The 16,940-nt window shown below is 44.3% G+C and overlaps 1 long non-coding RNA gene across 1 annotated transcript; it reads right to left on the bottom strand.

Moving 5' to 3' along the window:
* Positions 1 to 808: 808 nt before the first annotated feature.
* LOC133537728 (uncharacterized) lies at positions 809 to 1,346 on the bottom strand. The gene is made up of 3 exons (XR_009802811.1): positions 1,329 to 1,346; positions 998 to 1,059; positions 809 to 834 (listed from the first exon to the last, which is right to left on the bottom strand). It is a non-coding gene; the product is annotated as an uncharacterized LOC133537728 (long non-coding RNA).
* Positions 1,347 to 16,940: the final 15,594 nt, after the last annotated feature.

The following is a 16,940-nucleotide window of genomic DNA, read 5'->3' on the forward strand; positions in this document are numbered from 1 at the left end:
TGACATTCTCGGCACCCGAGGATCATGTGAGATGACGCCGGCTGCTGCGAGCTCATATTTAAGAAAAAAATCACTAACAGGCTGGACGCAGAGAAACACATTTTATTTCTAGAGACTCCGTACCTACTGTCAAAACTCTAAAGACCGACTGCACAGTTCCTGTCTTCACCATAAAAGACCTGTTTCATCCTGCCTGTGCTAACAAAATAAGAGTCTCAGAAAGCTAGCGTGCACAAGCTAGCAAGCTACGGAGTTTGATGCCAATGTATTTCTCCCCCGCCCTCAGCGACCGCTTTCTCACTTGCTTGCCCACCCGCACTCTCACTGACGTCACTCACCTGCTGCCAGACACTAAAGGGCCACACACTTATGCTACTCTCATAACAAAGTGTTTAAAAAGGAATATGCAAGTTGGACAAATGAGATGCCAAATCCAACCACTTTCATGTGGTATTGGACAGAAAGGAGGACTTTTTTTTCCTGCATTTGAAAATGCGGACGTTATCAGCACCACTGTCTAATTCCAATCAATGCAAGTCATCAGAATCAGGTAATACACCAACTTATATTCTTGTCTTCATGAAAGAAAGGAATCTATGTGTGTTAAACATGATCGTATTATCATTAAACACCATTAACTTGTTAACAAAAATGTATCTTTCATAAATAAATAAATATAAATTATAAATAGGAATGAGGTAGATCTCCTCGACTTGGTCAATTGAAAAGTAGCTCGCCTGCAGAAAAAGTGTGGGCACCCCTGGTGTAGTACTCTGCGTTCATTCAATGACATGGGACACGGGGCTGGTTCAACTTCTGACATTCACTTTATTCCTGTATGACAGTGACATGAGACACAATATGAGTGCAATGGTCATCTCCTCTCCACATAACTCCTCTCACAGTGAGAACGGCGCAGACTCGCCACTCACTATTACATTTATCATACAGTAAAGTAAACAAACATTTTTAAAATGGCGGCCAAAAACACACATACCTGTTTGACAGTGACATGAGACACAAAATGTGTGCAATGGTCATCTCCTCTCCACATAACTCCTAACACACACAAAAAATACAAAACACATTGAGCATGTAGGCTACAAAATGGAGGACACACGCGCTCGCTCATTCATTCACGCACAAACAGGTAAAAGTCTCGGCAAAACAACTTTCCTTTTCTCGCTCAAAATGGCTCTTTAAAACACGCCACTAAACAAAATCCTCCTTAAACACATCTCGAACATTTGCACAGCAACATTCTTCCGTTAATTTTGCATTTAAACTCGAGAAATATGATTTGTTATTCCCATAGCAAAACGACATACCTCTCGCAGTGAGGAACGGCGCAAACTGGCGGGAACGGCAGCTACGCGACGTCATATCCTCAAACTTTCAAAATAAAAGCTCAGATTTGTAAGAATAAAGGAAATGCAAAAATAAATCCACAAAAACTTGAATTATATTACTGACAATCCATATTTAAAGTAAAAAGAAACTAAAACACATCATGTGATGGATTTTGGTGAAATGAATAACAACAATATGAAATAAATAAAAAAATACCTGAATATGCTGTTTCTTTTTTCTATCGGTTACATCTATCCAACCTTTTTGAAACCAAGAGCTACTTCTTGGGTACTGATTAATGCGAAGGGCTACCAGTTTGATACACACTTAAATAAATTGCCAGAAATAGCCAATTTGCTCAATTTACCTTTAACTCTATATTATTATTAATAATTAATGATATTTATCTTTGTGGAAACACTGATCGTCTTAATGATTTCTCACAATAAATATATATAGAAACAGATCAATATTTTTATAAATATATTTCGACTCTTTAAAATTCAAAATTCAACCAAAAAAAAGAAGAGCAAAACTAGCTCATTCGAATCTTTTGGAAAAAAAAAAAATAATAATTTATGGAACATCATTAGTAATTTTTCCTGATTAAGATTAATTTTGGAATTTTGATGACATGTTTTAAATAGGTTAAAATCCCCATTTTGAAAATTCCTAGCGTCAACACTGCTGTCAACAGAGGAGAAAAGTGTTTTATTTGAATAAATATATTATGTGTAAAGGCCCTGCGATGAGGTGGCAACTTGTCCAGGGTGTACCCTGCCTTCCGCCCGATTGTAGCTGAGATAGGCGCCAGCGTCCCCCGCGACCCCGAGAGGGAATAAGCGGTAGGAAATGGATAGATGGATGGATATTATGTGTAAAGCAAGTTCAAGTATCATTGGCAAATTTTCACCTAGTTCGGGTCTTGGCGTGCTGCATATATGTGTCCTCTTTTCCATATTTCAGAATATGGGCAGCCTATGCTACGGGAAAACACCAACAAAACAGGAAGGGTCACCAAAATAACAGCGCAAGACAGGAACTAAAGCACGACACACATGAAACAACAACAAACTCAAAATAAGGCACGACAACCTGGTGGAGTTTCATTTTTTTAACCTTTTCTGCTGGTGGTGTGCCTCTGTATATTTTTTAATGAAAAAATGTGCCCTGGTTTAAAAAAAAAGGTTGAAAAACACTGCATTAGACGCACCCGGTTATAAGGCGCACTGTCGAGTTTTAGGGAAATTAAGTGTCAGAGCGTGGACTATGAGGCGCGCACAATGGCGGAGAACAAACTTGACTAATGAAAACAAAAAATAGTGGTGCAGGCAGTGGAGCTTGGGGTGGTGCAGGCATTGGTGCTAGCCGTGGACTTGGACTTGGTGCTTGCCGTCGACTTGGTGCTAGCCGTGGACTTGGTGCTAGCCGTGGATTTGGACTTAGTGCTAGCCGTGGACTTGGACTTAGAATCCTCCCCTTTAAATTGTCCAAAAAGTCTTTTTGTTTCTACCCGAGATCGAGTGGGTGAAAAAAAAAAAAAAAAAAAAAATCCTGGTATGTTAAGTCATCCACTGACGGTGGCGTGACATTGTCCTGGGGAAGCCGGACAACCTGTAGTCTACTTCCGCCCGGAAGGGGAGCCGCTCGCAGAAGCTTTCCCTGACTTCCTCCGTATTGGTCGTGGCTTACGGGACTGCGGTGACGTAGCGCCGTCCTCGGACCAAATGGAGCTAATTGGAATTAGCTTGCCATTTGGCCCCCACGTCAGGTCTCCCCCCGCCATGGCTCCTAACGACTCCCACTTTCCTTCCTCGTCCAAATTCATTATGGGAAAGCGATTTGCTGGCAACATAATGTCAGAGCGTGGACTATGAGGTGGTTGTTTTCCCGAGATGCAAGTGAACTTGGACTGGAGATGGCGTGAAGGTAGAGACATCTTCTATTTCAACACTATAACTACAAAAAAAAAAAAAAAAAAAGGCGCGCACAATGGCGGAGAACAAACTTGACTCATGAAAACAAAAAATAGCACTGTGGGGAGGCAGAGCCCACGGGCCGACGGCAGGGCAGGGCACGCTGCAGCCCTGCCCAAGATGGCGGCATGGAGGCGGAGGATGCGGCGGAGCGGAGAGGCGGGGCGTGCCGGGAGCGACGCCATCGCGATCTAAATCAGGTGCTTAATTAACCCATCTCCTCATGTTATATAAAAGGGGAGAAGGAGGAGAGATCGGGGAAGGAGTAGGAGAGCCGGCAACAGCGACAAAAGAGCAAGAACGACAGAACGCAAGACACGAGACACGGAGACGCGGCCGCCTGAAGAGCGAACCGGAGAGCGAGAGACGGAGAGGGAGACATGGAGGAGCGAGCAGTGGGAGCGACGACGGCGCAAAAGACATCTGCCTTTATTGAAAAATAAAAGAGTCAAACCTGCTCAAAAAGCGATGTCCTTCCTGAGTGGTCAGAGGAACCCGAGCGGCGACAGCAAGAGTCGTCCGCAAATGGCGCCCAACCCGGCTTGCCAACTCCTCCCTGATCTTTCCTCCTCCCCCCCTTTTATATCTCACGAGGAGATATAGATTTAGATTTAGATTGCGGCGGTGTCACGCCAAATTTCTTCCCCCTTACAAAAACCTTCCCATCGGAAGAAATTTGCCGTGACATCCCCTCTAATGCCTGAAGGACCCCAATGAGGGCGTGACAATACCAAGTTATATGACTCTTAAGGGTTACAGCTGCAAAATTAACGAAGCAAAAATAGCTTGAAAGGTTAGCATGCTGGAATGCTACTATTATCTCCTCACCGTTATTCTTCACCAATGACAATCAGCCAATTATAATGCTTTTAAAACAGGCAGCTGTGTGGGCTGCTTTAAGGTCCTTCCACCCTCAGTGGGGTCCTTCAAGCATTAAAGGGGCTGTCACACCAAATTTCTTCCGGGGGGAAGGCTTTTGTAGGGGGGAGGAAATTTGGCGTGACAGCGGCGTCGCTCCCGGCACGCCCCGCCTCTCCGCCGCATACTCCGCCTCCATGCCGCCATCTTGGGCAGGGCTGCAGAGTACCCTGCCCCGCCGTCGGCCCGTCTGCTCCGCCTCCCCACAAGCACAAAGGCAGAACTATGGACAAAAAAACAAAACTCAATAACTGTGACATAAATAAACCCAAAACTTATGTGGCATGGGACTAAGAAACAAGCAGCGTGGATCGCAAACAAGGCCTGACGTGAGTAGAGGTATCGAGGGTGATAGATGGTGATGTTGCCAGGCTGACTACCTGGTAACTGTGGCTTAAATAATACTATGGTGATTGAAAGCAGGTGCGTGACATGGGGACAGGTGAAAACTAATGGGTTGGCATGGAAACATAGCAAACAAGGAAGTGCAAAAACAGGAAACAATGGAGTCTTAAACAAAACTAAACAAAACATGATCACAAGACATGACATTAAGGCAGGGGTGTCCAACTCAAATACAGAGTGGGCCGAAATTTTAAACGGAACAAAGCCGCGGGCCAAGGTTGAACAAATTAACCTTTTAATAGGGACCCAAACAAGTTTTGCATTAAATATTGAACAAGCAAGGCTTATATAACTTTAGTGACATGCAAAATCCAGTTTCAAATACTAATAATAGTAATAATTTAAAAAAAGATCAATGGCACATCAAATAAAATTTTAATAAAATTTGCAATCTTCTGGGGTAAATATCACATTTTTTCCACAGGCTAATAATAAATCTGAAAATAAAATAACAATAATAAATGAACCAAACATTCAAGCTTTGAAGTAGGAAGAGAAAATGCATGAATAAAACGTTAATTATTGGTCGGTTTGCTGGAATTTTCCCGGAGGAGTTAGTGCTGCAAGGGACTCTGGGTATTTTTGCTTTTGTGTTACGCTGTGGATGTTCACCCGAAATGTGTTTGTCATTCTTGTTTGGTGTGGGTTCACAGTGAAGTGAAGTGAAGTGAATTATATTTATATAGCGCTTTTTCTCAAGTGACTCAAAGCGCTTTACATAGTGAAACCCAATATCTAAGTTACATTCAAACCAGTGTGGGTGGCACTGGGAGCAGGTGGGTAAAGTGTCTTGCCCAAGGACACAACGGCAGTGACTAGGTTGGCAGAAGCGGGAATCGAACCTGCAACCCTCAAGTTGCTGGCACGGCCACTCTACCAACCGAGCTAAACCGCCCGGTCCAAAAAATATGTGTGGCACATATTTGTAACAGTGCTAAAGTTGTTTATACGGCCACCCTCAGTGTGACCTGTATGGCTGTTGACCAAGTATCAATCAATCAATCAATGTTTATTTATATAGCCCCAAATCACAAATGTCTCAAAGGACTGCACAAATCATTACGACTACGACATCCTCGGAAGAACCCACAAAAGGGCAAGGAAAACTCACACCCAGTGGGCAGGGAGAATTCACATCCAGTGGGACGCCAGTGACAATGCTGACTATGAGAAACCTTGGAGAGGACCTCAGATGTGGGCACCCCCCCCCCTCTAGGGGACCAAAAGCAATGGATGTCGAGCGGGTCTAACATGATACTGTGAAAGTTCAATCCATAGTGGCTCCAACACAGCCGCGAGAGTTCAGTTCAAAGCGGATCCAAGACAGCAGCGAGAGTCCCGTCCACAGGAAACCATCTCAAGCGGAGGCGGATCAGCAGCGTAGAGATGTCCCCAACCGATACGCAGGCAAGCGGTCCATCCTGGGTCTCGACTCTGGACAGTCAGTACTTCATCCATGGTCATCGGACCGGACCCCCTCCACAAGGGAGGGGGGGACATAGGAGAAAGAAAAGAAGCGGCAGATCAACTGGTCTAAAAAGGAGGTCTATTTAAAGGCTAGAGTATACAGATGAGTTTTAAGGTGAGACTGTGTGTGTGTGTGTGTGTGTGTGTGTGTGTGTGTGTGTGTGTGTGTGTGTGTGTAAAAGCCACAAATATTATGTGACACGCTGTTAGTATGGAGGAAAAGCGGACGTGACGACAGGTTGTAGAGAACGCTAAAGGCAGTGCCTTAAATGCACGCCCCCAATATAGTTGTCCAGGTGGAAATCGGTAGAAATTCGGGAGAATGGTTGCCCCGGGAGATTTTCGGGAGGGGCACTGAACTTCGGGAGTCTATCGGGAAAATGAGGAGGGTTGGCAAGTATGAGTATTAGCGGTGAATGCGGTGATACAGCGGTTGTATAACACCGGCGGGCCAGGCGGCATAGCTCGGTTGGTAGAGCGGCCGTGCCAGCAACTTGAGGGTTGCAGGTTCAATTCCCGCTTCCGCCATCCTAGTCACTGCCGTTGTGTCCTTGGGCAAGACACTTTACCCCCCCTGCTCCCAGTGCCACCCACACTGGTTTAAATGTAACTTAGATATTGGGTTTCACTATGTAAAGCGCTTTGAGTCACTAGAGAAAAGCGCTATATAAATATAATTCACTTCACTTCACAAAAGTGACAGTATTTTTTCTATTTTTTTTAATAAGCGTTTCTGTGGTGAGGACATCAACTGTGGTAAACCCGTTTTGTGTACCGTATTTTACGGACCATAGGGCACACCAGACTATAAGGCGCACTGCCGATGAATGGTCTATTATGGTCGTTTTCATATAAAAGGCGCATTAAAGGAGTCATATTATCTTTTTTTTTTTTTTCTGAACGTGAAACACTTCCTTGTGGTCTACATAACATGTAATGGTAGTTCTTTGGTCAAAATGTTGCATTGAGTATTTTTTACGGATCATCTTCAAGCCACTTTCTGACGGTCGCCTCCGGATACGCCGTTTTGTGGGCGGTCTTATTTACGTGGCTCACCTTCGACAGCGTCTTCTCCCCGTCATCTTTGTTGTAGCGGTGTAGCGTGCAAAGGACGGGAGTGGAAGAAGTGTCAAAAGATGGCGCTAACTGTTTTAATGACCTTCAGACTTTACTTCAATCAATAACTAAGAGTAGCATCTCCTCATCCGGGAAAACAACAAGGCCAAAAATATGTCCCGTAAAAAAACGTCTGACTGGAACTCTAATAAGTAAAGTTCCTTGGGTGAATAATGTAAACTCACTACACCGGTATGTTTTAGCGCTTTCATGGCGAGTTTACTGACAGATATAAGTAAGAATTTTACTGTACTTTATATTATAAATAGCAACAGCAGAGGATGAATGTCCCAACTAGAAGATAGAGAAAAAGAAGAAGCCTATCGACTATGTCGTCGTTACGGACTACAAAGGCGGACACGCGCAATTTTTGTCCAGTTTTGTCCAAGCATAGATTAGAAAAAGTCTAACTTGAGCACGGTTGGTAGAGCGGCCGTGTCAGCAACTTGAGGGTCGCAGGTTCGATCCCCGCTTCCGCCATCCTAGTCACTGCCGTTGTGTCCTTGGGCAAGACACTTTACCCACCTGCTCCCAGTGCCACCCACACTGGTTTAAATGTAACTTAGATATTGGGTTTCACTATGTAAAGCGCTTTGAGTCACTAGAGAAAAGCGCTATATAAATATAATTCACTTCACTTCACTTCACTCTAATGCTAAATTGATATTGCCTCAAGGGCCAAATTAAATGACACGGCGGGCCAGAGTTTGACACCAATGCATTAAGGGATTTTGAGTGTGCCTTATAGTCCGAAAAATGCGCTAGTTGTGAATTAATCAACAGCACCCGACTGGTTGTAGCCCAGAAATTACTTCAATCAATTCCACCTCGGAATTGAAATGTATTTTTTTAGTTTGGGAAGTTGGTAAATGGACTTTTGAAGGTCGTTCATCACGGCTTATAAATATTTCAAATTTATTTCCGGGTCCCTCCGCCCGATTTCTTTGGGGCATTCAGCACGATTCCTATTCAAAGGTTTTTTCCGCAAGACTCCCAAAGAGTCAGAAAGCGTGGTCGTGGTGAGTGATGCAGCGTGGGGATATAGTCACTTCACTCCATGCACCTGCTCCCTATCAGTAATGAGCCAGCCGTGTGCGCACGCATGAGCCGCATCGCAAAAAAACCCCAACTTGATAGGTAAGCTTCAGCCGAGTCACAACATAATAACCCGTTGTCTAAAGGCACTATTTATACATCCCTCGCCTTTTTTAATTCACCGTCACTGTGGGTGTTTCATTCCAAGCAAAAGCCTTGCAGCTGCACCTGGAATGCAAATACCTCTCTCTCTCTCTCTCTTTTGGACATGTTTTGATAAATATTCCAAGCTGAAAAGTAAAAGAATGACTGTTTGTTTAGTTGTAAAGAGTGCAGGCTGCATATTAAATAAAGCACTTAAAGGATGTTCATGTCGTGGAATGTCTCGTATATTTAATGACGGGCTTTAGTAATTATTTAGCCACTTGCATTGGTTGTTCCTATTTAGTACAAACCCCGTTTCCATAGGAGTTGGGAAATTGTGTTAGATGTAAATATAAACGGAATACAATGATTTGCAAGTAATTTTTAACCCATTTTCAATTGAATGCACTACAAAGACAAGATTTTTGATGTTCAAACTCATTTTTTTGCAAATAATAATTAACTTAGAATTTCATGGTTGCAACAAGTGCCAAAGTAGTTGGGAAAGGGCATGTTCACCACTGTGTTACATCATCTTTTCTTTCAACAACACTCAATAAACGTTTGGGAACTGAGGAAACTAATTGTTGCAGCTTTGAAAGTGGAATTCTTCCCCATTCTTGTTTTATGTAGAGCTTCAGTCGTTCAACAGTCCGGGGTCTCCGCTGTCTTATTTTACACTTCATAATGCGCCACACATTTTCCATGGGAGACAGGCGTGCCAGGAAAGTACCCGCACTCTTTTTTCTTTTACAAAGCCACTCTGTTGTAACACCTGCTGAATGTGGCTTGGCGTTGTCTTGCTGAAATAAGCAGGGGCGTCCATGAAAAAGACGGCGCTTAGATGGCCGCATATGTTGCGCTAAAACCTGTATGTACCTTTCAGCATTAATGGTGCCTTCACAGATGTGTAAGTTACCCATGCCTTGGGCACTAATGCACCCCCATACCATCACAGATGCTGGCTTTTGAACTTTGTGTCGATAAAAATCTGGATGGTTCGCTTCCCCTTTGGTCCGGATGACACGATGTCGAATATTTCCAAAAACAATTTGAAATGTGGGAACACTTTTCCACTTTGCATCAGTCCATCTTAGATGATCTCGGGCCTAGAGAAGCCGGCGGTGTTTCTGGATGTTGTTGATAAATGGCTTTTGCTTTGCATAGTAGAGCTTTACTGGCACTTACAGATGTAGCGACCAACTGTATTTAGTGACAGTGGTTTTCTGAAGTGTTCCTGAGTACATGTGGTGATATCCTTTACAGATTGATGTCGGTTTTTGATACAGTGCCGTCTGAGAGATCGAAAGTCATGGTCATTCAATGTTGGTTTCCGGCCATGCCGCTTACGTGGATTGATTTTTCCAGATTCTCTGAACCTTTTGATGATATTATGGAGCGTAGATGTTGAAATCCCTAAATTTCTTGCAATGTCACTTTGAGAAAGGTTGTTCTTAAACTGTTTGACTATTTGCTCACGCACTTGTGGACAAAGGGGTGTACCTCGCCTCATCCTTTCTTGTGAAAGACTGAGCATTTTTTGGGAACTGTTTTTATAGCCAATCATGGCACCCACCTGTTCCCAATTAGCCTGCACACCTGCGGGATGTTCCAAATAAGTATTTGATGAGCATTCCTCAACTTTATCAGTATTTATTGTCACCTTTCCCAAAGTTGTCACGTGTTGCTGGCATCAAATTCTAAAGTAACTTTTGTCTGGCCATTAAACCATACAGGCCTGATTGGTGGATTGCTGCAGAGATGGTTGTTGTCAGAATAATTATATCGAAGTTATCACAAAACTTTGTGTTTCCATGAGTTCCCGTCAGGGTAACTCATTCAATGTCACCTGATTCTGGTTTGTCGTCACGCACCTGACTTGATTAGTTATCTCCTTATTTAAGACCGCCCTTGTTGTACATTCGGTCTCAGACTATAGTTTGTCTCACGCAACAGATGACGTCGCATTCCCGCATTGTGGTAAAGTACTTTTATCATATTAGACCCGCTCGACATCCATTGCTTTCGGTCCCCTAGAGGGGGGGGGGTTGCCCACATCTGAGGTCCTCTCCAAGGTTTCTCATAGTCAGCATTGTCACTGGCGTCCCACTGGATGTGAATTCTCCCTGCCCACTGGGTGTGAGTTTTCCTTGCCCTTTTGTGGGTTCTACCGAGGATGTTGTAGTCGTAATGATTTGTGCAGTCCTTTGAGACATTTGTGATCTGGGGCTATATAAATAAACATTGATTGATTGATTGATTGATTGTTATTCGATTAGCTTCCAGGCTGTTTTGTTTATTTCCTTGTCCCTAGTTTAGATACTAGCGCTTTCTGTTCTTTCTAGCCCCTATGCTAAGTTCTGTTGGTTTGTCTATAGTGCCTTGTGCAAGTGTTTTTGTTATTAGTTTGTTTTTGTAGTCAGAAATAAATCGTCATACCACGACAACGCAAATACACGCCACGATGCCACCTAGACGTCACAGGCCTCCCTCGGTTTCATTTCCCTTCCTTCAACTGTGAGTAGATTTTCCAGAATGATCCCTAGTAAATGTGTCTAATAACATCTGAATCGCCTTTTTTTTTCTTTCTAGTCCTTCACTCTCACTTTCCTCATCCACGAATCTTTCATCCTCGCTCAAATTAATGGGAAAAATGTCGCTTTTTGTTCCGAATCGCTCTAGCTGCTGGTGGCCATGATTGTAAACAACGTGAGGATGTGAGGAGCTCCACAACCCGTGACGTCACGCGCACATCGTCTGCTACTTCCGGTAAAGGCAAGGCTTTTTTATTAGTGACCAAAAGTTGCGAACTTTATCGCGGATGTTCTTTACTAAATCCTTTCAGCAAAAATATGGCAATATCGCGAAATGATCAAGTATGACACATAGAATGGACCTGCTATCCCCATTTTTAAATAAGAAAATCTCATTTCAGTAGACCTTTAATATGCATCAACCTAAAATGCCCCGATCCGTCTTATCTCCGGGAAACAGTCGGGCTGAAGCCATTCCTCCAGAGTCCGACGGAGTCTGCAGACAGGGAGCTACTTTTGTGTTGCTCCTCAGTGGCAGTGACAGCACACGTCTGCCCTGTCACACTCCAGACAGGCGTTTAATTAAACGCCGAGTTGTTTCCTCGTGACACGGCATTCATTCATTTCAGTCTCACTTCATTGGGTCAAGATGAGGGAACTTTCCCTTTTTAATATAAACCGCGTGCAGCCTCCTTTTGGAACAAGTTATCATTGAGTGATGGAAGAACATCAGCTGCTAGATATAAAATACTTCCTTTTGTCGGTCGCTGGGAGGCAGAAATAGGCTTACTCTCTCGAATAAAGGACTCCTTATCCCCGTGTAATGATGGCTCTCAATCACTACATACAGACGTGGTCAAAAGTTTACATATGTCACACCGCGGTCTTGTTTTGCTTTCTCCTGTCTTGTCAATTGCATGTTTTACTGTATTTCCTTGAATTGCCGCCGGGTATATAGTATGCGCCTGCCTAGAATTACTGCCGGGTCAAACTCGTTTCGCAAAAGAATTAGTGCATGCTTATCATTACCGCCGGACCCCCAAAATTAACGCCGGGTCAAACTCGTTTTGCAAAATATTAATTTTATTAGCGCATGTCTAGAATTTCCGCCGAGTCAAACTCGTTTCGCGGAATAATTAGCCCATGCCTAGAATTTCCACAGGGTCAAACTCGTCACGTCACGAGTGACACTTCACATGTCTTCATTTTCAAACTGGAGGAAGCTGATTTCAATCATTTGAAATTGCATAAAGGGAAGAAGATTAAGAGCTATTCAGTAGGATTTAAGGTCCAAGCTGTTGCGATCTGCTGCTCAGATCTACACTATTTATTTTTCTATTTTGTATATTTCTCTGACTCCTTATTTCCTGTTTGCTTTGTCACCATGGTCACTCATCAGTTCACCTGCTGCTCACGCCCCGCACACCTGCTACAGATAATCACCGTCACTTTACAAGCCATCCTCTTTTGTTTGTTCAGCCTGGGTTCATACTGTTACGCCGGTTCGGCTTTGTGATGCCGGGTTCGATTCCCTCGAGGATGCGTCAAGTGAACACAGCAAAGGTAAGATATACACAATTTATTTAAATAACAAAAAGAGCTATATAACAAAAATGCTGGAGCTAGTAGAATAAAACAAACAAAGGACGCTAGCATAAAAGCTAGGATATACAAAAATGAGAACTAAACTGGCACATAGACACATTAAAGAGTAAAACAAAACATACAGCATGAGAGCTGGAATAAACAAATGGCTGAGCGTGAAAAGCTAGCGAGAATATACATACGATGACAGAGTGCAGGCGTAACTCATTGCGTGAAAGCAAATTATGAACCCAGGCTGAACAAACAAAAGAGGACGGCTTATAAAGTGACGGTGATTATCTGTAGCAGGTGTGCGGGGCGTGAGCAGCAGGTGAACTGATGAGTGACCATGGTGACAAAGCTAACAGGAAATAAGGAGTCGGAGAAATATACAAAATAGAAAAATAAATAGTGTAGATCTGAGCAGCAGATCGCAACACAAGCTATTGAATATGCTAAAAAGAACAATAAGCAGCTATGTTTTATTAATATACCGTAGCTGCGTGTGTCAAGTATGAGTCATTAAATGACTCCCGCCTCCTGGTGGTAGAGGGCGCTAGTGATCCTTCTTGCGACTACTCGGCTGCAGAACAAGCAGAAGGAGTGAGCAGCGATTGTTTATTGTTTCCTCTCGCTTGCACTTTTAACATGGAGGATTACATATCTAAAATAAAACCGTTTTCTAAACTGGACTTTCAATCGAAGCAGGAGGTAATAAAGGAAGATCTCCATCGAGACAGAGAGACTTTTAAAACTGAAGAAAGATAAGGAAGACTTCTATAAACAAGTTATCGATGCTTTTGATCAGAAGGAGCGGCGCATGGACTTCATTTATAAGTAAAGGTAAGACCATAATGACGTTTTTTTTTTATTTTATTAAATGTGCTTTTTATGATGGTATCCTTACATCACACTCAGATTTTTAAGCGCAGGCCTAAATTTACCGCATGCCTTTGGTAAGCGTCGGAGTGGGAAGAGGTTTTAAAATAATTAGCGCATGCTTGCTTTTACTGCATTCCTTGGGTGAACGCCAGAGTGAGAAGAGGTTTTAAATTAATTAACGCCCCGGCGGCAATTCAAGGAAATGCGGTACTCTCTCGAATAAAGGACTCCTTATCCCCGTGTAATGATGGCTCTCAATCACTACATACAGTCAAAAGTTGACATATGTCACACTGCGGTGAGGGATGTTTTGTCTTGGTTTCTCCTGTCTTGTCAATTGCAAGTTTTAGTTTGAAAAGTAACTCTCCTCTTGTTACAGATCACTTGCCCTTCCATTTGTGTCATCAGTCTGACGTCATCCCTGACCCCTGATTGTTTCGGCGGTTCCCCATTAACCTTATGTGTCCTATAAGCCCACGCCTCCCTTTGTTCTGTCCCAGACTGTCTCGTTTATTCGTGCCTCGTTTTGAATACATTGATCCTGAATTCCTTTGTTGATATTTGGAGTTTTCTTTTTCTCCTCGGCAGAGTGATTTTGTGTTATTTAGTTTTACAGCCAAAGTGGTGAGTTTTCAGTTTTTTCTTTCAGTTCTTCCTTTATTCTCAATTTTTTGAGGGAAATTTTTTGTTAACCTTTTTTAGATTAGAGACAGTGTAGAAGTTTCATAGACATTGTTTTTCCTCCTCTGGGCGCATTTTGTGTTTATAATAAGTTTCATAGCATATACGGCGCCAAGTATAGTTCGTCATTGTTTTCGTGTTTTCCTCCTTTCGGAGTGAGTTTCGGGTGTTCCTTTTTTTTGTAACCTTTTTCGCCGACTAGTTTAGTCATAACTTATATTGAATTGCCCTGACTCTAGGAGGTGAAAGGAATCTTTCAAAATAAAAGCCTGCTGAATTATTCCCTACTCTGTATCTGAGTCCTATCTTTTGACCAAGCCTGACAACATACTGTGACGGTCTCCAGCCGTCGCCTTGCAGGTTCCATGCACCACCAAGGAAGGACATGACTTCAAGAAGTTTGACTTTGTTTATTTTTCAATAAACACCTCAGTTGGACTCTCCTATTTCTGGGGCTGAGGTTGCTGAGGTAGTTAAAAAGCTCCTCGGTGGCAAGGCCCCAGGGGTGGACGAGATCCGCCCGGAGTTCCTTAAGGCTCTGGATGCTGTGGGGCTGTCTTGGTTGACAAGACTTTGCAGCATCGCGTGGACATCGGGGGCGGTACCTCTGGATTGGCAGACCGGGGTGGTGGTTCCTCTCTTTAAGAAGGGGGACCGGAGGGTGTGTTCCAACTATCGTGGGATCACACTCCTCAGCCTTCCCGGTAAGGTTTATTCAGGTGTACTGAATAAACGGGAAGTCCTGTGGGAAGTGCTCAGAGAGTATGGGGTATCGGACTGTCTTATTGTGGCGGTCCGCTCCCTGTACGATCGGTGCCAGAGCTTGGTCCGCATTGCCGGCAGTAAGTGGAACACATTTCCAGTGAGGGTTGGACTCCGCCAAGGCTGTCCTTTGTCACCGATTCTGTTCATAACTTTTATGGACAGAATTTCTAGACGCAGTCAAGGCGTTGAGGGGTTCCGGTTTGGTGACCGCAGGATTAGGTCTCTGCTTTTTGCAGATGATGTGGTCCTGATGGCTTCATCTGGCCAGGATCTTCAGCTCTCACTGGATCGGTTCGCAGCTGAGTGTGAAGCGACCGGAATGAGAATCAGCGCCTCCAAATCCGAGTCCATGGTTCTCACCCGGAAAAGGGTGGAGTGCCATCTCCGGGTTGGGGAGGAGACCCTGCCCCAAGTGGAGGAGTTCAAGTACCTAGGAGTCTTGTTCACGAGTGGGGGAAGAGTGGATGGTGAGATCGACAGGCGGATCGGTGCGGCGTCTTCAGTAATGCGGACGTTGTATCGATCCGTTGTGGTGAAGAAGGAGCTGAGCCGGAAGGCAAAGCTCTCAATTTACCGGTCGATCTACGTTCCCATCCTCACCTATGGTCATGAGCTTTGGGTCATGACCGCAAGGATAAGATCACGGGCACAAGCGACCGAAATGAGTTTCCTCCGCCGTGTGGCGGGTCTCTCCCTTAGAGATAGGGTGAGAAGCTCTGCCATCCGGGAGGAACTTAAAGTAAAGCCGCTGCTCCTCCACATGGAGAGGAGCCAGATGAGGTGGTTCGGGCATCTGGTCAGGATGCCACCCGAACGCCTCCCTAGGGAGGTGTTTAGGGCACGTCCGACCGGTAGGAGGCCACGGGGAAGACCCAGGACACGTTGGGAAGACTATGTCTGGGAACGCCTCGGGATCCCCCGGGAAGAGCTGGATGAAGTGGCTGGGGAGAGGGAAGTCTGGGTTTCCCTGCTTAGGCTGTTGCCCCCGCGACCCGACCTCGGATAAGCGGAAGATGATGGATGGATGGATGGATAAACACCTCAGTCCAGGTCGCTTTCCCGCTCCTCTTTTCCGCTCGCTCGTCGTCTGTCTTCGGCTTTCCTCCTCTCTCGCTCTGCGTCAGCTGCACTCCTGCTTCTTCCAGTCTCTCCGCCTCTCTCTCCGACATTCACGGCTGCCGCCCTTTTAACCAGTGCGAGAGGATTGCATGATTGTCCCCGGGTGCGTGATCTACGCACCTGATCTTGATTGAGGCTCGCCGCTCGCTCGCCGTCGCCGCCTCCTTGCCGCCATCTTGGGCGTGCCCTGCCTGTCTGTCGGATTTTACATACACTTGTAAAGAACATAATGTCATGGTTGTCTTGAGTTTCCAATAATTTCTACAACTCTCATTTTTTGTGATAGAGTGATTGGATCACATACTTGTTGGTCACAAAAAAACATTTATGAAGTTTAGTTCCACGGAACTTTCCTCCAAAATGTTTTATCTTTGTCCATGTGATGTCAGATGAAACAAAAATTGAGTTGTTTGGCCACAATACCCAGCAATTTGTTTGAGGGAGAATTCCTGGAACACCATCCCTACTGTCAAGCATGGTGGTGGTAGTATTATGATCTGGGCCTGTTTTGCTGCCCATGGAACTGGCGCTTTAGAGAGAGTAAATGGGACAATGAAAATGGAGGATTATCTCCAAATTCTTCAGGACAACCGAAGATCATCAGCCCGGAGGTTGTGTCCTGTTGTTCCAACAGGACACACGTCAAAGGTAGTAAAGGAATGGCTAAATCAGGCTAGAATTAAGGTTTTGGAATGACCTTCGCAAAGTCCTGACTTAGACGTGTGGACAATGCTGAAGAAACAAGTCCATGTCAGAAAACCAACACCAATTTTGTCAAGAGGAGTAGTCAAAAATTCAACCAGAAGCTTATAGGACTATGGGATAGTTTGTTTTTCCAACGCAAAGGAAAATTGGCACGAGCGAGACGTGAATGTGAGTACATATTTATTTTTTACTAACACTAACAAACTACAACAAAAGGCAAAGAAATGGCGTGCACAATGGCGGAGAACAAACTTGACTA

The sequence above is a fragment of the Nerophis ophidion genome, linkage group LG19 (assembly GCF_033978795.1).
Source record: "Nerophis ophidion isolate RoL-2023_Sa linkage group LG19, RoL_Noph_v1.0, whole genome shotgun sequence".
In the NCBI taxonomy this organism is placed as follows: domain Eukaryota; kingdom Metazoa; phylum Chordata; class Actinopteri; order Syngnathiformes; family Syngnathidae; genus Nerophis; species Nerophis ophidion.